Consider the following 15,093-nt stretch of genomic DNA (forward strand, 5'->3'; position numbering starts at 1 on the left):
TGTGAGGGGGAAAAATACCCCCCATTGTATACCTGTGTGTCATGATTGGGTCAAAGCGCCTTCTCTAACATATTATCTCTCACATCCCACCCCCAATGTAAGGCCAGTCCAATAGTATGTCCTGAATATTCAGTGGATTTGATTCTCTCTCATGGCTCCTCATACATCTGACCTATTCACCAATCTGTCCAAAGCTTGGCTCAGTTTGCTCACCCATCCCAATCAGATTTAGGGTCTATTATTATTATTATTATTATTATTATTATTATTATTATTATTTGCTATCCTCATTATCATAGTTATTAATTTCAATTTCTCACCAATGGGATGCTAACTGTCACTTGGTTTTTTAAATAGTTAACGCCCACTTTGAGGGATAAGTTTTGTAGGGACCCGGGTATGTAGTCCTGATGAAGATCGCCTTTCCCTGTGGCTGCTCCTTGTCCCTGTTATCACATTTAGTCTGGCTCTTAGAGACTATTCTTTGCTCTCAGGCAATGCAGGTGTGGTGCATTTTCTTAGTTTCTTCTGCTGCCTCCCTGAGATGAATAATCTGGACAATGTGAGTTGATATGAAGGAAAGCTATATATTGTTGATGGTGAGTGTGCATGACTGTTGCACCAGATGACTGCTGGTTACTTTCTGGCCCTATGACTCCCTTACTCCTGCTCTCTGTTGAACTATCTTTCCCCAGCATGCCTTGCCTGCTCCTGTACTTCCAGCTCCATATCTCTGTCCTTGTAGCAGAGAACATACCTTGCACAGATGGTAGCCAATGCTAGTCCTACTCAGAGTAGAGCTATTTAAATTAATGGACAAGTGGCAGTCTTATTCATTAATTCAAGTGGGTCTGCTGTGAGTAAGGCTAGCACTGGATACAGCCAATATCTGTAATTAGAACTGTCATTCATGATTTTGTCTCGGTTTCTTTTAAAAGGATTCATGAAAACATTACGTAGAGTTTGAAGAGCTGGAGCTGGTCAGAGTGACCAGCATTACGCTGAGAAGGAAAGCTGATCAAGACTCAATAAAAGTCAGCTTCTTATGTCTTATAAGATATGTCCCAAACAGGAAGACAGAAGAAGAGAAGGGCAACATAAAATAATTTCCCACCGGCCGTCTGCAATGGGCAGAATACATATTCATATCAAGAAGGCAAAATCAGAATATGAGGCTTAGGCCTTGATTTTTTAGGACTGTGGCAAATTTAGAAATACATTTTGCTCATTTCCCCAGCCTTTTTATTTTTACTCCCTTGGTTTGTGTTTATGTTTGTGTTTGTGTTTGTGTGTGTATTCCCAAACATGCTCCCATTTCTAAATCTGTTGCTTCTATTTGAGCCACCCAAGCCTTGTTAGCAACTTGGACCTTTTTGATTTTCTGGTCCCCTTGCTCTGCTGCTGCTTCAGTTTTGCTTGTTTACACAGTCCTCCATAGCTTCTTTTCCTGCTGTAATATTATCTATCAGCTTCTAATACACAGAACACTGAGTTATAATACTGTTTCTGGGTCTGCAGTGAACTCCACAGCTCTGCCACAATTGACTAGTTTGAACCATTGAGGAACAGAGGCCTGGTGCCAGTTGATCAAAGGATGAAGCTGCTGGTGGTTGTGATGGGAGAGGTTGAGGGGGATCTGCAACAGAATCTTTGTGGGAGAGGAGGATACATAAATATTCCTCTTCAATGTTATAGCAGCTGTTTTCAGCACCAGACATTAAAAGGAGAGCAGCTTCCTGTGTATGGACATGTACAGAGGGAAGCCAGTGTGGAGCAGATGACAGGATGTTGGACTTGAGCCCGGTGGAATTTGACCCAGATTCAAATCACCATTTATCTAGATGAAGCTCACTGGGTGTCTTTGGACCAAATCACTCTCACTTCTAGGACATGGCAAGGGCCTGTTGTGAGCAGTAAAACTTCACGTATACTGACACCAGACCTTTGCAACCTCCCCGCTCCCCATGGCATAGCTCTGATAATGGCGAATACATTTTGCTTCCCATATCATGAAGACCCACTTAATAAATCCATTCTCTCCTTGCTTTCCAGAAAACACCCACCCCACGCCAGTCATCGATGCTCCTGCAAGTGACCACAACATGGGATATATCTGAGTTAGTTCTCTTTTATTCAGCCATAGGCCAAACATGCATGCATGGAAGACCTTTACACAGATTTATCTGACAATGCTAGAGGAAAATCCGGGAGAGGCTGAAGAGGTTACAGTGCCATAGGAGGTATGGCCATCATTTTTTACCCTGGGTTTTCTCCACGGTCCTCTGGGTGAACTTCATAGGGAGGGCTTCGTGGTAAACTATGCAAGTGAAAGGGGTTCCATTGTTCCAGTCAGAGAATGGGATTGTCAGCTTGCTGTAGATGAAGTGGGAGTTGTTGCTCTTGTCCTTCATGACCGGTGTGTTGACATGATGGTCTTCAGGCACAGCATTGTGATTCTTCAGCCACTGGATAGAAACTTCTTTTGGGGTGAATCCTGTGACCAGGCAGGTGAGGGTCAGCATTGGTGGCCGAGCACGGATTTCCTCGTTGTGCGGGGAGAAGAGGAACACCTTGGGAGCCTTTATGTCGCCTTTTTTTGGGGTGGGGGATGGGGTGGGGGAATGTATGAGAGAAAAGATGTGCCAGCAGTGATTAAGATTAGAACTAATTAGTGGATGCCACAGTACATTCCCAATAATGATCCCAAAAGGCCCGTCATATTATCTGAAACTGCATGGGGATTTTCCCAGAGTCTACCTGTGCTGTTCTTTCTGATCAGGAAACTGTGCTCCTCCCCGGGGGGGGGGGGTAATTCAAGGGTGCACAGTACCAGCACCTTTTGTTTTGTCTTTAAAAAGTGTGGCACTTACTGTAATCACTTAATGGTGAGTACTGGCACTTACTTTTCTAGGAAAAAAAGCACTGCTTGTCTTCATAATATACACAGGTACCCCGTTTCTGGGCACAATTCAAAGTGTTGGTGCTGACCTTTAAAGCCCTAAATGGCCTCAGCCCAGTATACCTGAAGAAGCGTCTCCACCCCCATCATTCAGCCCGGACCCTGAGGTCCAGCGCTGAAGGCCTTCTGGTGGTTTCCTCCCTGCGAGAAGTGAAGTTGCAAGGGACGGGAGCAGGCAGAGGGCCTTCTTGGTGGTGGCACCTGCCCTGTGGAACATTCTTCCATCAGATGTCAAGGAAATAAACAACTGTCTTTTAGAAGACATCTGAAGGCAGCCCTGCTTAGGGAAGTTTTTAATGTTTGATGTTTTATTGTGTTTTAATATTCTGTTGGGAGCTGCCCAGAGTGGCTGGGGAAACCTGTATGTGTGTATGTATGTACAAATAAATAAATAAATAAATGAACAGCTCTGCCTTCTCTGGTGGCATTCACATTCATAAATAGCACAGCAAACAAAGTTTTAGAAATTAATCTATCCATATTGCAATTCCTGTTACAATTTGAATGTCATGGCTTCTCCCCAAGAGAATCCTGGGGCTTGTGGTTTGGACAGGAGTGCTGATTATTATCTGCCAAATGGCTTGAAAAACAGTTTCAAGTACAGTAAATCCTCAGCGACAACATTAACAAGCTAGAATGCATTTAGCTGAAGCTCTTGTGCATGTGGACCTGGGTAGGAAGAAGTGCAACATGGGTTGGGCTTCTTCGAGCTGGATGAATACATAAGGTACCAAACCAAGATAGCAGAGATTTTACACAGTCTACTTTCTCTTAACAGATATACACAGGGGGCCCATAACACAGAGAATTCCAGTCTTTCCTGAGAAGGTATTAGTATGCTCAAGTTCCCACATTGTTCTTTCCAGGTACCTCCTTAAATGTACGGATTAGGCCACCAGGGCAAGGATAATGAACTGCCCTCAACAGAACTGGCTCAATCCTTCATCTACCTATCAATAGACAGATTCAGGGGTTAGAAGGATCCTTAGCTGGAGATGGAAATAGTCCCAGTGTTGCCTTCTGATAAAAAGCATGCATTGCAAGTTTCTCAAGCACCATAAAAACCTGTGAGCAGAGACAAGTGTAGAATGATTGTGCAAACCTGCACAATAGCCCCACCAGACTGTGTGAGATTGCAAAGTGTGTCCACAGTGTAAATTGCAGATAAGCCAAGTGGTGCTGGGTGTTTAAGTATTCTCTTTCCTGCTGGAACGCAAGGACACCAACCCCAGGACAGGAGACCAACACTGGTTCCCTCTTACCTGTCATCTTGGCAATGGTCCTATTGATGGGAGAAGCCAAGCTTGGATATTCCACCTTGCAGGTGAATTCCTCACCCTGCAGCCAAGTTGTGACAGGGAGGGAGCTGGTCGCGGTGTACTTTCCATTAAGCTCTTCTTTCACTTCCAATAAACCTGGGCTCACAGGTCCAGAACCTGCCCGTGACCAGGTGACTTTCAGCCCGTCTGCATTTTCCAGATTTTCCACCACACAGGTGAGCGTAGGGTCTCTGTTTATGTACAAGTCTTTTGCGGTTGGGGGCATGATTCGCACGCTAATGCCAGCGGAGGGGCAATCAGTATTATCTGGGGATACAAACGCCACGTTACTTCTCCAATCGCCCCTCCCCTCCCTGCTGTTTTAGGGGCTTGCATGCATCCTGTTAAGAAGGGCAGTCATTGCTGCAGAGTAAAAGGAATCAATAACCACACCTGGTACATGTGTTAAAGGAAAGAAGCTGGCATTTGGTGCCCTTGGGTGTCCGGGAATCAATAAAAGCTCCATATTCCATTGTCAGTAACCAAGCAAAAAATAAAATAAAATATAGTTCCCTGTCACCCTCCATATTCCATTGTGAATAATGAGCAGGAACAAACAGCTCCCTGTCACCCTCCTCTACAACATCAGCTTCTGCTATCAAGACTACATTGTTCTATCCAGGAGAAGGTGTACAACACTGAGTCAAACTACATGTTGTAGAGGAAGGAAAATGTCCGCTAACCCCACCCCCTGGAGAGGATAGCATATTTGACAAGACTTTTCATGCACATCTGGGGCACTCTGATGTCCACTGCACTATGTCTTCCCCGAGTCCTGCTTCCAGTAGAAATGGAAAATAACTACTCTGCCATTAAGGTCAATGGGAAAAGGATTATTTCAATGGGCCATAATAGAAAGCAGTGCATATGTATGTATACTGTGTATGTGTATACTGTGTGTATATATGTATATGTACATGTATATGTATACGTACACGTACACACACACACACACACACACACACACACACACACACACAGTGGTACCTTGGTTTAAGAGGCCACCCAGGTATGTTCCACCCTCTATTGTGTGGGCAGGTTGGTCCCACCCTACCTGGCCAACTCCCCTGGCAACGCCCCCCCCCCCGCCGGGATTGGTTAACTGTCTGAGGTTAGGCGGGAACCTCCAGGTATCCAGCGTGGGAGGGGGCAAAGCCAGGTTGTATTTTAGTAAGCTGCGTAGGATGGGGGGGGGGAGGGCTGCGCGCGACCACACAAACCCCACCCCCCATTTGATGTGTGGAGCGGTTATTATGAATGATTTGGTTTATTAACTCCGCAAAACCTGAAGTAGTGTCCCGTTTTGAGAACTTTACCTCGGTCTAAGAACGGAAGCTGAACAGTGGAAGGGCACCGGTGGCGGGAGCAGTGGCGTAGTGTGGGGGGTGCAGGGGGGGGCCGCCACACCGGGCGCAACATCTGGGGGTTAGGGTTAGGGGGCGCAAATCCATGGGTTAGGGGGCGCAAATTACTTGCCTTGCCCCGGGTGCTGACAACCCACGCTATGCCACTGGGTGGGAGGCCTGATTAGGGGAAGTGCGCCTCGGTTTAAGAACGGTTTCGGTTTAAGAACGGACTTCCAGAACGGATTAAGTTCCCAAACCGAGTTACCACTGTGTGTGTGTGTGTGTGTGTGTGTGTGTGTGTATGTGTGTGTGTGTGTGTATGAATTAGGAAGGACACTATCTTGAAATGCTTAGCACTTGAGAGGACCCTCAGTAACCTCAAAGCAGTTGTCCTCCTCCCCCTTGCATTCCAGTCCATGCCCACCAAAACAGAGGAAAACACAAGTGCCAGCTCAGTCAACCTTTCCTACCTTCACATATCTTGGCTTTGCTTTTCGATTTGGTTTGGGTTGCTTCGTGGAACACCTGGCAGTGGTAGGTATTCCCAGCCTGCCAGTCTTCTTTGCTAACATTGACTGTGCTTGTGGTACTGAAGGTGTACCCGTGGGCATCCTTCCTGGGCGGTGCTGTGATCGAGGATAGCAAGCCAGGTTGCCCACCCACTAGCCACTCTATCGTCACCCTGCTGGGGTAGAAGCTGGAGATAATGCACAGCAGCTCAATGGTGGCATGCCTGGGATCGCAGGAGGAATGGAGCAGGCGGACTTCTGGGACCACTGGTGGTTTCACAGGAGAGTCTGGAGGGATATAAGTTATGGGAAGGCAGGGATGGGTTAACTTGTCAATTTTGATTTCTCTCAGTTTCTCCCCCCCCCCATTCTCCATATCTGTATGCAAATATTTCTAAAATAAGTACTTATGAAAATTCATCTGCATTTTAATCTAATTTTTTCCTAACATGCTGTCTTTACATACAATCTTGCCTAATATAAACATTTTTGCTAAGCAGTGCTCCTGATATAATGCATTTTAACATGTTATTTATAGTAATATATCCATTTTTGTGCACATCTTTCCCTAGTAGATGCATTTTTGTACACACTACTTGGCTGGAGAACTGCTTTGCAAAATCCGGATAAGTGTGAATTTGAAAGGATGGCTGTGTTTTCATTCAAGTGTTGTTTTCAGTTAGGTTGATTCATATTTAAATCTGAACTGAACTGATATTCTCCCACATCCATATGTGAGGGGAATTAATACCATTTGTCTGTGATCTATCCCCATTCCCCATGTCTTAGTGATCTTCACTTTGCCACCTATTTCCCTCTCCATGTAAGCTTCGAGGTCTAAGTGGCTACTAGTTCATCTGCAATTTGCCTCTTTTGGTTCTCCTGTTATCATCCTCCCCACCTTTTGACATGCTGGTCCCAAAGTTATGAACAGCCTCACCTTCTCATCAAGGCAATTTCCCCCCACTCCGTATCCCTTTTCAAAGCTTGCCTCCCCCCTGTAGCTATCATGCTTTGCCTTGGCACAGGGTGATCAATCCTAGCCACTCCTTCCAACATTACAAGTGAGTGGCCCATAGGAACAGCCAACCACCCCAGAACTTAATTCATTTCACTGGTTCTGCAGGTTGACAACTCATATAAGGAATTAAAATGAGGGGTCGTGAATGCCATTAGCAGCAAACACTGTGTGTGTATGTTTTGTGTTTTGGTAACATTGCTCCAAAAAAGAATTATCTATAAATGGCCACAAATCCCTCTAAATCGATCTAACCTTGAAATGTATTCCAAAAAGTTGCTGCTGGATGATGCTCCAACTCGCCGCTGACAACTGAAATCCGAAATGCTGCAACCTGACTTTTTCTTATACCACTGTTGGTACTGAATGGAGGATTCCAAACTCGTTCTCTCCACTCCAACACCTATATTTCATTTGTAGGCCTTGTTGGGCAGAGACATTTTTCTTTTTGGTGGTGCCTGCCATGCTTAATGTGCCTTGGAATGAGACAATAATACTACCCAAAAATATTGCATCTATTGCCCCTTTCTCTCCACCCAAGTAATTTACTTTATTTTCTTCAACTGCATTGATTGCCCATTTGAGAGTTAAGAAGCAAGCAGATAACCAAGGCCCAGAAAGACTCACGTGCAATGTCTTTGTTGGCTGTGAAGCCAGTAGCTGCATGGTTGATATTGCATTCGAACTTCTCCGATTCCCAGGTGCTGGTTGGGATGGTGAGCTGGCTGGTGAGGGTGTAGAGGCCCCTGGATGAATCCAATAGTGCAGGGAAGGTTCGGTTGCCGCTGGAGATGGCTCCCGAATTCCACTGTACTGTGACTGGTTCAGGAAAGTAGCCAGAGACCAGACAACCTATGGAGACCTGGGAGGCGGTAGAGGAGTCTTGGCTACAGGGAGGCAATGGGAAGACCGTCGGGGCTGTGGCACTTGCTGCAATTAAAGAGAGAAAAAGACATGTTGAAGATATGCTGTCCAGCAAATGTGTGTTCCATGGGCTGAGTGTGGGTTACACGATATCATTGTCTCATTCCTGCCCTCATCACAACATAGTAAGTGGTAATAAGTGTCTCTAGCACCACATCCATGCCAACTCAAAAATGGAAAGTGTAATGCTGGTGGTCAACAAAAGAGATTTAAAGACTCTCTCAAGGCAAATCTAAAAAAAAGGTAGTATAAACAATGACAACTGGGAAACGCTGGCCTGTGAGTGCTCCAACTGGAGAACAGCCTTTACCAAAGGTATCACAAGCTTTGAAGACGCTTGAAGTCAGGATGAAAGGGAGAAATGTGCTAAGAGGAAGGCACGTTTGACAAACTCTTATCATGATCATTTCCTGCCTGGAAACCTATGTCCCCACTGTGGAAGGATGTGTAGATCCAGAACTGGCCTCTACAGTCACTTATGGGTCCACTGTTAAAACCGTGTTTATGGAAGACAATCTTACTCGGCTATGAGTGATCGCCAAAGAAGTACAAGAAGAAATGTTTGGGCCTGTGCAGAGCTTGTCTGATGCCCCGGGTGCGATTCTTCTTAGAATTAAGTTATGAATTAAGTTATCTCCCAGACCTCTTTCAGTCCAGTAAGGAGGCCTGTCACAATTTCTATCAAGATCTTAATGATACTAGAAGCAAATCCTTTGCTCTTGGAGCCAGTGCTAACAGTAAGAGCCTTAAAGGGGCCTGGTTGCCTCTATCACAAACATTATTGAGGCAGCACATTAACCTGAAAGACACTGGGACATGCTCAAGTTCATCCATAAAGGTAAAGGCGAAGTACCCCTAGACGGTTAAGTCCAGTCAAAGGCGACTATGGGGTTGTGACGCTCATCTTGCTTTCAGGCTGTGGGAGCTGGCATTTGTCCACAGACAGCTTTCTGGGTCATGTGACCAGCATGACTAAACCGCATCTGGTGCAATGGAACACCAAAATGGAAACCAGAGTGCTCAGAAACGCAGTTTACCTTCCCGTCACAGTGGTACCTATTTATCTACTGTGTGCTTTTGAACTGCTAGGTTGGCAGGAGCTGGGACCGAGCCACGGAAGCTCGCCCTGTCGTGGGGATTCAAACCACCAACCTTCTGATCGGCAAGCCCAAGAGGCTCAGTGGTTTAGACCACAGTGCCATCTGCATCCCTCAGTTCATCCATAGTTCTACTATTGCCAACAAGTTCCAAACCTGGCCATTTGTTTGAGAGAGGGAAGGTATCTATTGCACCAAAGCAACAGTTTCAAATTTATTTTCTTAACCACGAGAGCTAGAAACTCTCTTGAAAATACTGAAAGCTAAGGATGCTGAATTATTTGCAGAATACAAACAGCCCCGTTTAGCACCCACCAACTGGCTGATTCTTTCCAAATTTGCCAAATGCTTGACACCTGTCCTTGAGCTTCATCAGTGAATTCCACATCAAATTTTTTGGGCTTCAAGTTTTTAATGTATAACCAAACCAGATACATTTTTATTTTGAATTCTACATTTATTTATTAAAAAAAAGTTGTGGGGGGAATCTTAAATCCACGAAAAGGGGGCTTTGTGGTTTATGGAAAGCAGTAAAAAGGAAGCGTGTAGTTTTTGCCTAGTTTTTACTGGTGGCAAAACTGTTTCCGGCCTATGCCTAAAGGAAATGATGTCAGGGAGGAAAAATTCTAGCAGCAGGGTGGGGAACATTTGTAACCCAAGGGTCTCATTCCATCATGAGCAATGTTCTGGGGGCACATGCTAACTGGAGTCATGTTCAAAGTCAAAAGGAGCAAAGATGAACAGAGCAAAAGATTGAACTCTTACTTTTGCACTTTCTAGCTGCAGAAAATTCAGAGGATTCTGTGCACACATAGATTCCCCCATCCAAGTTAAGCAAGAACCAGTATCACAATTCAAGGACACTTCCCAACCAGGCAAAAAACACTCAAGGAATGGGATGTGGTAAGTCTGGGAGGGTTGTAAAAGCTGGACGGAAAGAATGGAGGGGCAAATTTGTCCCCTAAGCATGAGGTGCCCCATTTCCCCCTGGTTCACTATTTGAACAGCAACAGTGCTTTTTACAAATAATGCAGGTTGGGGGGAAAATGAAGGCATATCAGCCATGTGTTATCTCTGAGACCTAGGTCTACTACCTCTGTGGGAACAAGGCCTTGCTGTCCGTTAGAGGATGCAGAGCCTTAGGCCAAGAGGGTGCTGCCGGACGTCTGTCCCATGAGAAAAACTTCAGGTTTCTCAACAGCTTGCAAATTGTAGACACGTTTGCACATAGCCAGTTCCTTTCCCCGCACAGGTGTCACTCAGAAAGTTAGGAGGGGAAGCTTTTCCTGCCATGATGGGAAAAACTTTAACTGCTTAGATACCTTGTTTCAGGAGTAAGACCAAGGAAACAGCCGTGTGTCTCTGGTGGCTGACTCAACAGGCAGCATACATAATAAAACAGGCTATGCAACAACTCAGTAAAATGATAACATCAAGACAAGATAACCCAGCAGTAGATAAAATCCAGGCATAAAATGCCCAGCAATCTTTAAAAGCCAAGAAGGTGCAAATATTGTGAGAAAGCATGACTCTAACAACATGTTCTCAAATACTGAATGTGAGCGACCTCAGCATGTGTGAGTGTTAAAGATGAGGTGGGTGAATCACTGTCCACTTAGAGATGTTTAGAAGTCTTGGGGATGCTGCTGAGCAAAAGCAACTCATAATTAAGACAGTTTCAACAAGGCCCATACCAAAGGCAAGGCAGGGACAGTGCTTTGCAGAGACAAGTTCCAGAAAAGAGGAACCATTCCTGTTAAATAGTGACAACTGCCAAACATGTCCTACTCTAGCTACAAGACCTGGGATGCCTTTCAGCCCCATGGAACATCACTTCTGACCTTGCACAGCCCCCCTCCCCAGTCACCCACATCTTGTCTACCTTCCCCTCCTCAGCCAGAGCTGATTATCAGACCTAGGAGTCCAGCACATGCTGACTCCAGCTTGCAAGCTCTGGAAACCACTCTCCTAATGTGGGGAGTTCATGCTTGTTTTAAGCTGTTATACTCCTCTCTCCTCCCCCAGAAGCATGAGCTTCGCCAGGTCTGCCATTCTCAGGTGCACCAGATACCACATTCCTTGTTCTCTAAACCACTTAACTACCCTACTCTTCTATGGCTGGATACAGACCTCTGTCCTAACCAGCTTGGCCCCACTCATCTGTTGCAGCCCACTCCAGAGAGAACCCAGGGCTCCTGTCTACTTCAGCCCTTGCAGCCTAGCAAACCTTAGGGGTCTTTTTGTCCCAAAGAACACTTTCTGAGCAGGGAGTAGAACTTAGGCTCCTCAAAGCCGCTTGCTTCCTAACGCTCTTGTTCCTTGGCTGAGCTTGCAGTTTCAGGTCTCAAGAGACGAAGCCCTAAAGCTACACATTACAGCTCGGGCATCGGACAGGCATTCAAGTAGCCCACTGGCTACCCCACAGCCCCGTCAGCTTCTCATCTGGCTTTCCTGAAGCCAGACTCTGAGCTGAGAGCCAAGCTAAGGTAGCCTCCTTGATCCAAGACAGCTTCCTTAAAGCCTACTATTCAAGTAAGAATTGGGGGATCTCCAGGCTGAGATTCACGCCTGGAGCAGATCCAGCCCCCATGAAGCCTGTTACCCCTTTTGAATGGTCAGGAATTTCCCAGTTGAGCATCAGGCTATCAGGCTTGGACCACACTTTCAGAAAGCACCTCCAGCTTCTTACATCTGAAGGGTCAGGAACCTCCTAGCCCCTAGCCAGCCCCTGCCCCCTGGTTGTTCCCTTTCAGCTTCTTGCAGCCTGCTGTGGCTCAGGAAGTTTATGGGTCTCTCTGTTTAACACTGGGCTTGGTAAAGGCTTTAAGATACATCCTTGCTCCTGAAGCCTGTTGTGGATCTGGGAGGCCAAAAGCACCATAGATGAGCGTCAGGCATGGGGACAGGCTTTCAGGCAGCTCCTCTGCTCCCTGCCAGGCTGGAGCCTCCTGCTCATCTGGGTGGTGGTGGTCAGAAATTGGCCAGCTAAGCATCTGAGTGGACTTTCAGTCACCTTCCTTGCCAAATGAAGCCTAACATTCATCTGGGAAGTTTGGGAGACTCCCAGCGAGCATCAGGTTAGAGCAAGCTCTTCAGGCAGCCCCTTGTTCCCTGCCATCTTCCCTGAAGTTTGCTGATTGATAGCCTGATGCTCAGCAGGGAGGTACTAACGGCAGACATCCAGAGAGCTTGCCGGCTGCTTCCCACTAGCTTATGTGAAGTCTTACATTGATCTGAGTTAGCAAGGACCTTCCAGCTGTGTGTTAGGCTTTGGGCAGGCTTCCAGGCAGCCTCCCACCTTGCTGCTCCCTGCTAGCTGTTTTTTGTGAAGCCTAACACACAGCTGGGTGGTCAGAAATCTCCTAGTCTGTCACGAGGCTTAGGGCAGCCATCCAGGCAGTCTCCCCTCCCAGCTGTTGCCCACCAGCTTTTGTTATTTCTAATGCTCAGCTGGATAGTCAAAAGTCTCTCAGCTGAGCTTGGGACAGGCATCTAGGCTGTCCCCTCTCCTGGATGCTCCCTGCCAGTTTTTGTGAATGATAGCACTCGGGTGGGTTGTCACATACCTTCCAGTTGTGCACCAGGCATCAGGAAACCCCACTGGCTGTTTCCTACCAGCTTTTGTGACTCCTAGCACTCAGCTAGGTAGGCAAGAAACTCCTAGCTGAGCATCCTGCTTGGGGCAGGCATTTTGTCAGCCCACCCAGCTGCTTCCCACCAGCTTTTCTGAAGTGCCACTCAAACTTGGGTGGTCAAGAATCTCCCAGCTGAGCACCCAACTCCCTGTAGTAGCTTTACACTGTGGGCTGGCTTCAGCCTTCCTATGTGTGCCAAGATCAGCTTCCTTGAAGTAGGTATTGAAGAATCTCCCAGCTGAAGATCAGGTGGGACAGAGCTCCAGTCCCCCACCCCCAGTCCATTTATTCTCGTCTGCTGCTTCAACATGACGCCAGGAATTTTTCAGTTGAGCGTCAGGTGGATTTTATAGCACTCCCTTGCACCTGTCCAGCTTGTTTTAAGCCTTGTGCTCAGCTGCAAACCAGGAATCTCCCAGCTGAGTATCAGGCTTGGGACAAGCTTTCAAGTAGCTCCCCTGCTCCCTGCGAGGCTGAAGCCTGCTGCTCATCAAGGAGTGGGGGCAGTGGCAGAAATCTCCCAGCTAAGCATCTGGCTGGAGTAGACTTTCAACCACCCTCCTCCTTGCCAGATGAAGCTTAATCAGGAGTCAGGAAACTCCCAGCTAGGCATTAGGTTGAAGCAGGCTCTCTGGCAGCCTCTTGTTCCCCACCAGCCCTATCAGTCTGCTGATTGTCTGATAAGCCAAGTATCTCACAGTTGAGCACCTGGCTTTTGCCATGGCATCCACATAGCCCTCCCCAACTTCTCAGCTGCTCCTTCCCCCAGCTTATGTGAACAGCTAGGTGGTCAAGAACCTCGTATCAGGCTTGAGGCAGGCACCTGGGCAGCCCACCCACCTGGCAGCACCCGACTAGCTTTTGTGAAGCCTAACTCTCAACTGGGTGGTCAAGAACCTCCCTGTTGAGCATGAGGCTCAGAGTAGGAATCCAGGTGCTCTCCTCCCAACTGCTCCCCACCAGCTTACATAAAGCCTGACATCCAGCTGGGTGGTCAAGAATCCCCCAGTTGAGCACCGGGCTTGGAGCAGGCCTCCAGGAACCCATCCAGCAATTGCAAAACCTTACACATAGCCCTGCTTCTCAGCTGCTTCCTCCACCAGCTTATGGGAAGACCAACAGCTAGGTAGGTGGCAAAAAATCTCCCAACTGAGCGTGCGGCTTGGGACAGCCATCCAGTCATTCTCCTCCCCACCAGCTTTTGTGAATTATACCACTTGGGTGGGTTGTCAAATACTTGTGCCTAAAGCTTGCTGCCGGCATCAGGAAACCTCTGAAGCTGCTCCCTACAGATTTCGTGGCTCCTAGCACACAGCTAACTAGGCAAGAATCTTCTAGCTGAGCATTGGGCTTGGGGAGGCATTTTGGCAGTCCACCCACCCGGCTGCTCCCCTCGGCTTTTGTGAGCACCTGGCTTTTGCTCCCCCAACGGAGCATCAGGCTTGGGGCAGCCCTCAAAGCAGCCCCACCGGCAGCTCCCAAGCGCCTATAACACCTTGCATTCAGGGCTGGCTTCAGCTTTCCTCTGCTCCAGGATTAGCTTCCTTGAATCCTAATACTGAACTAGGTATTGAACTGTACAGCTGTGCATCAGGTGGGGCATAGCTCCAGTTTCCCTCCCTCCAGGATTCATGAAGCATACTGCTCATGTATGAAGCCAGGAGTCTTACAGCTGACATGGATTTTATAGCACTCCCTTGCACTTGTCCAGCTTGTTGCAAGCCCTAGTGCTCAGCTGGGTCCTTGCCATCACCCAGCTGGGACAGGTTTTTGGGTAGCTCCATTCCTCCCCATCGGCTTCCCATAAACCTTGTACTCCTTCAAGAGAGCAGGAGTCATTAGGCTTGGAGTAAGCTTTCAGGTACCTTCCCTGGCCCACTAGTTTAAAGCCTGCTGCGGTGAGGTGAGGAATTTCACAGCTGAGCACCTGACTTTCAGTCTCCTCCTTCCACCCAGCCAATTCCCTGGAAGCCATATGTTCACTGGGAAGTTGGGAAACTCCTAGCATTTGAGCAGGCTTTCAGGTAGCCTTCTTCTGCCCAACCCACCTCTTTGAAGCTCAACATTCCTCTGGGAACTCAGGAGTTTCCCAGTAGACCATGAGGCTTCAGCCAGACTCTCAGGTAGCCCCCTTGCCCCCCTCCAGCTTCCTAGCATAAACCATAGCTTGGATGCAAGAAGCGGCTTGGCAGGTAGACCAGCTGGGATCTAGCTGAGTAACAAGCCTGGGAGAAGTTAGCAAGGAGCCCCAGGGCTTTTCTCACCTACCTTCTTAAGGCTTCTCTC

General features: G+C 47.4%; 1 gene segment (V, D, J or C); it reads right to left on the bottom strand.

The window, feature by feature from the left end:
- Positions 1-2,114: 2,114 nt before the first annotated feature.
- The window catches only part of LOC310747179 (Ig gamma chain C region-like), a 39,700-nt gene continuing 26,721 nt past the window's right edge, over positions 2,115-15,093 (bottom strand). Inside the window, exons 2-5 of the C gene segment in view lie at positions 7,779-8,081; positions 6,095-6,421; positions 4,222-4,545; positions 2,115-2,590 (exon numbers count right to left, since the gene is read on the bottom strand).

The sequence above is a fragment of the Podarcis filfolensis genome (assembly GCF_964270895.1).
Source record: "Podarcis filfolensis genome assembly, chromosome: 13".
Taxonomy (NCBI): domain Eukaryota; kingdom Metazoa; phylum Chordata; class Lepidosauria; order Squamata; family Lacertidae; genus Podarcis; species Podarcis filfolensis.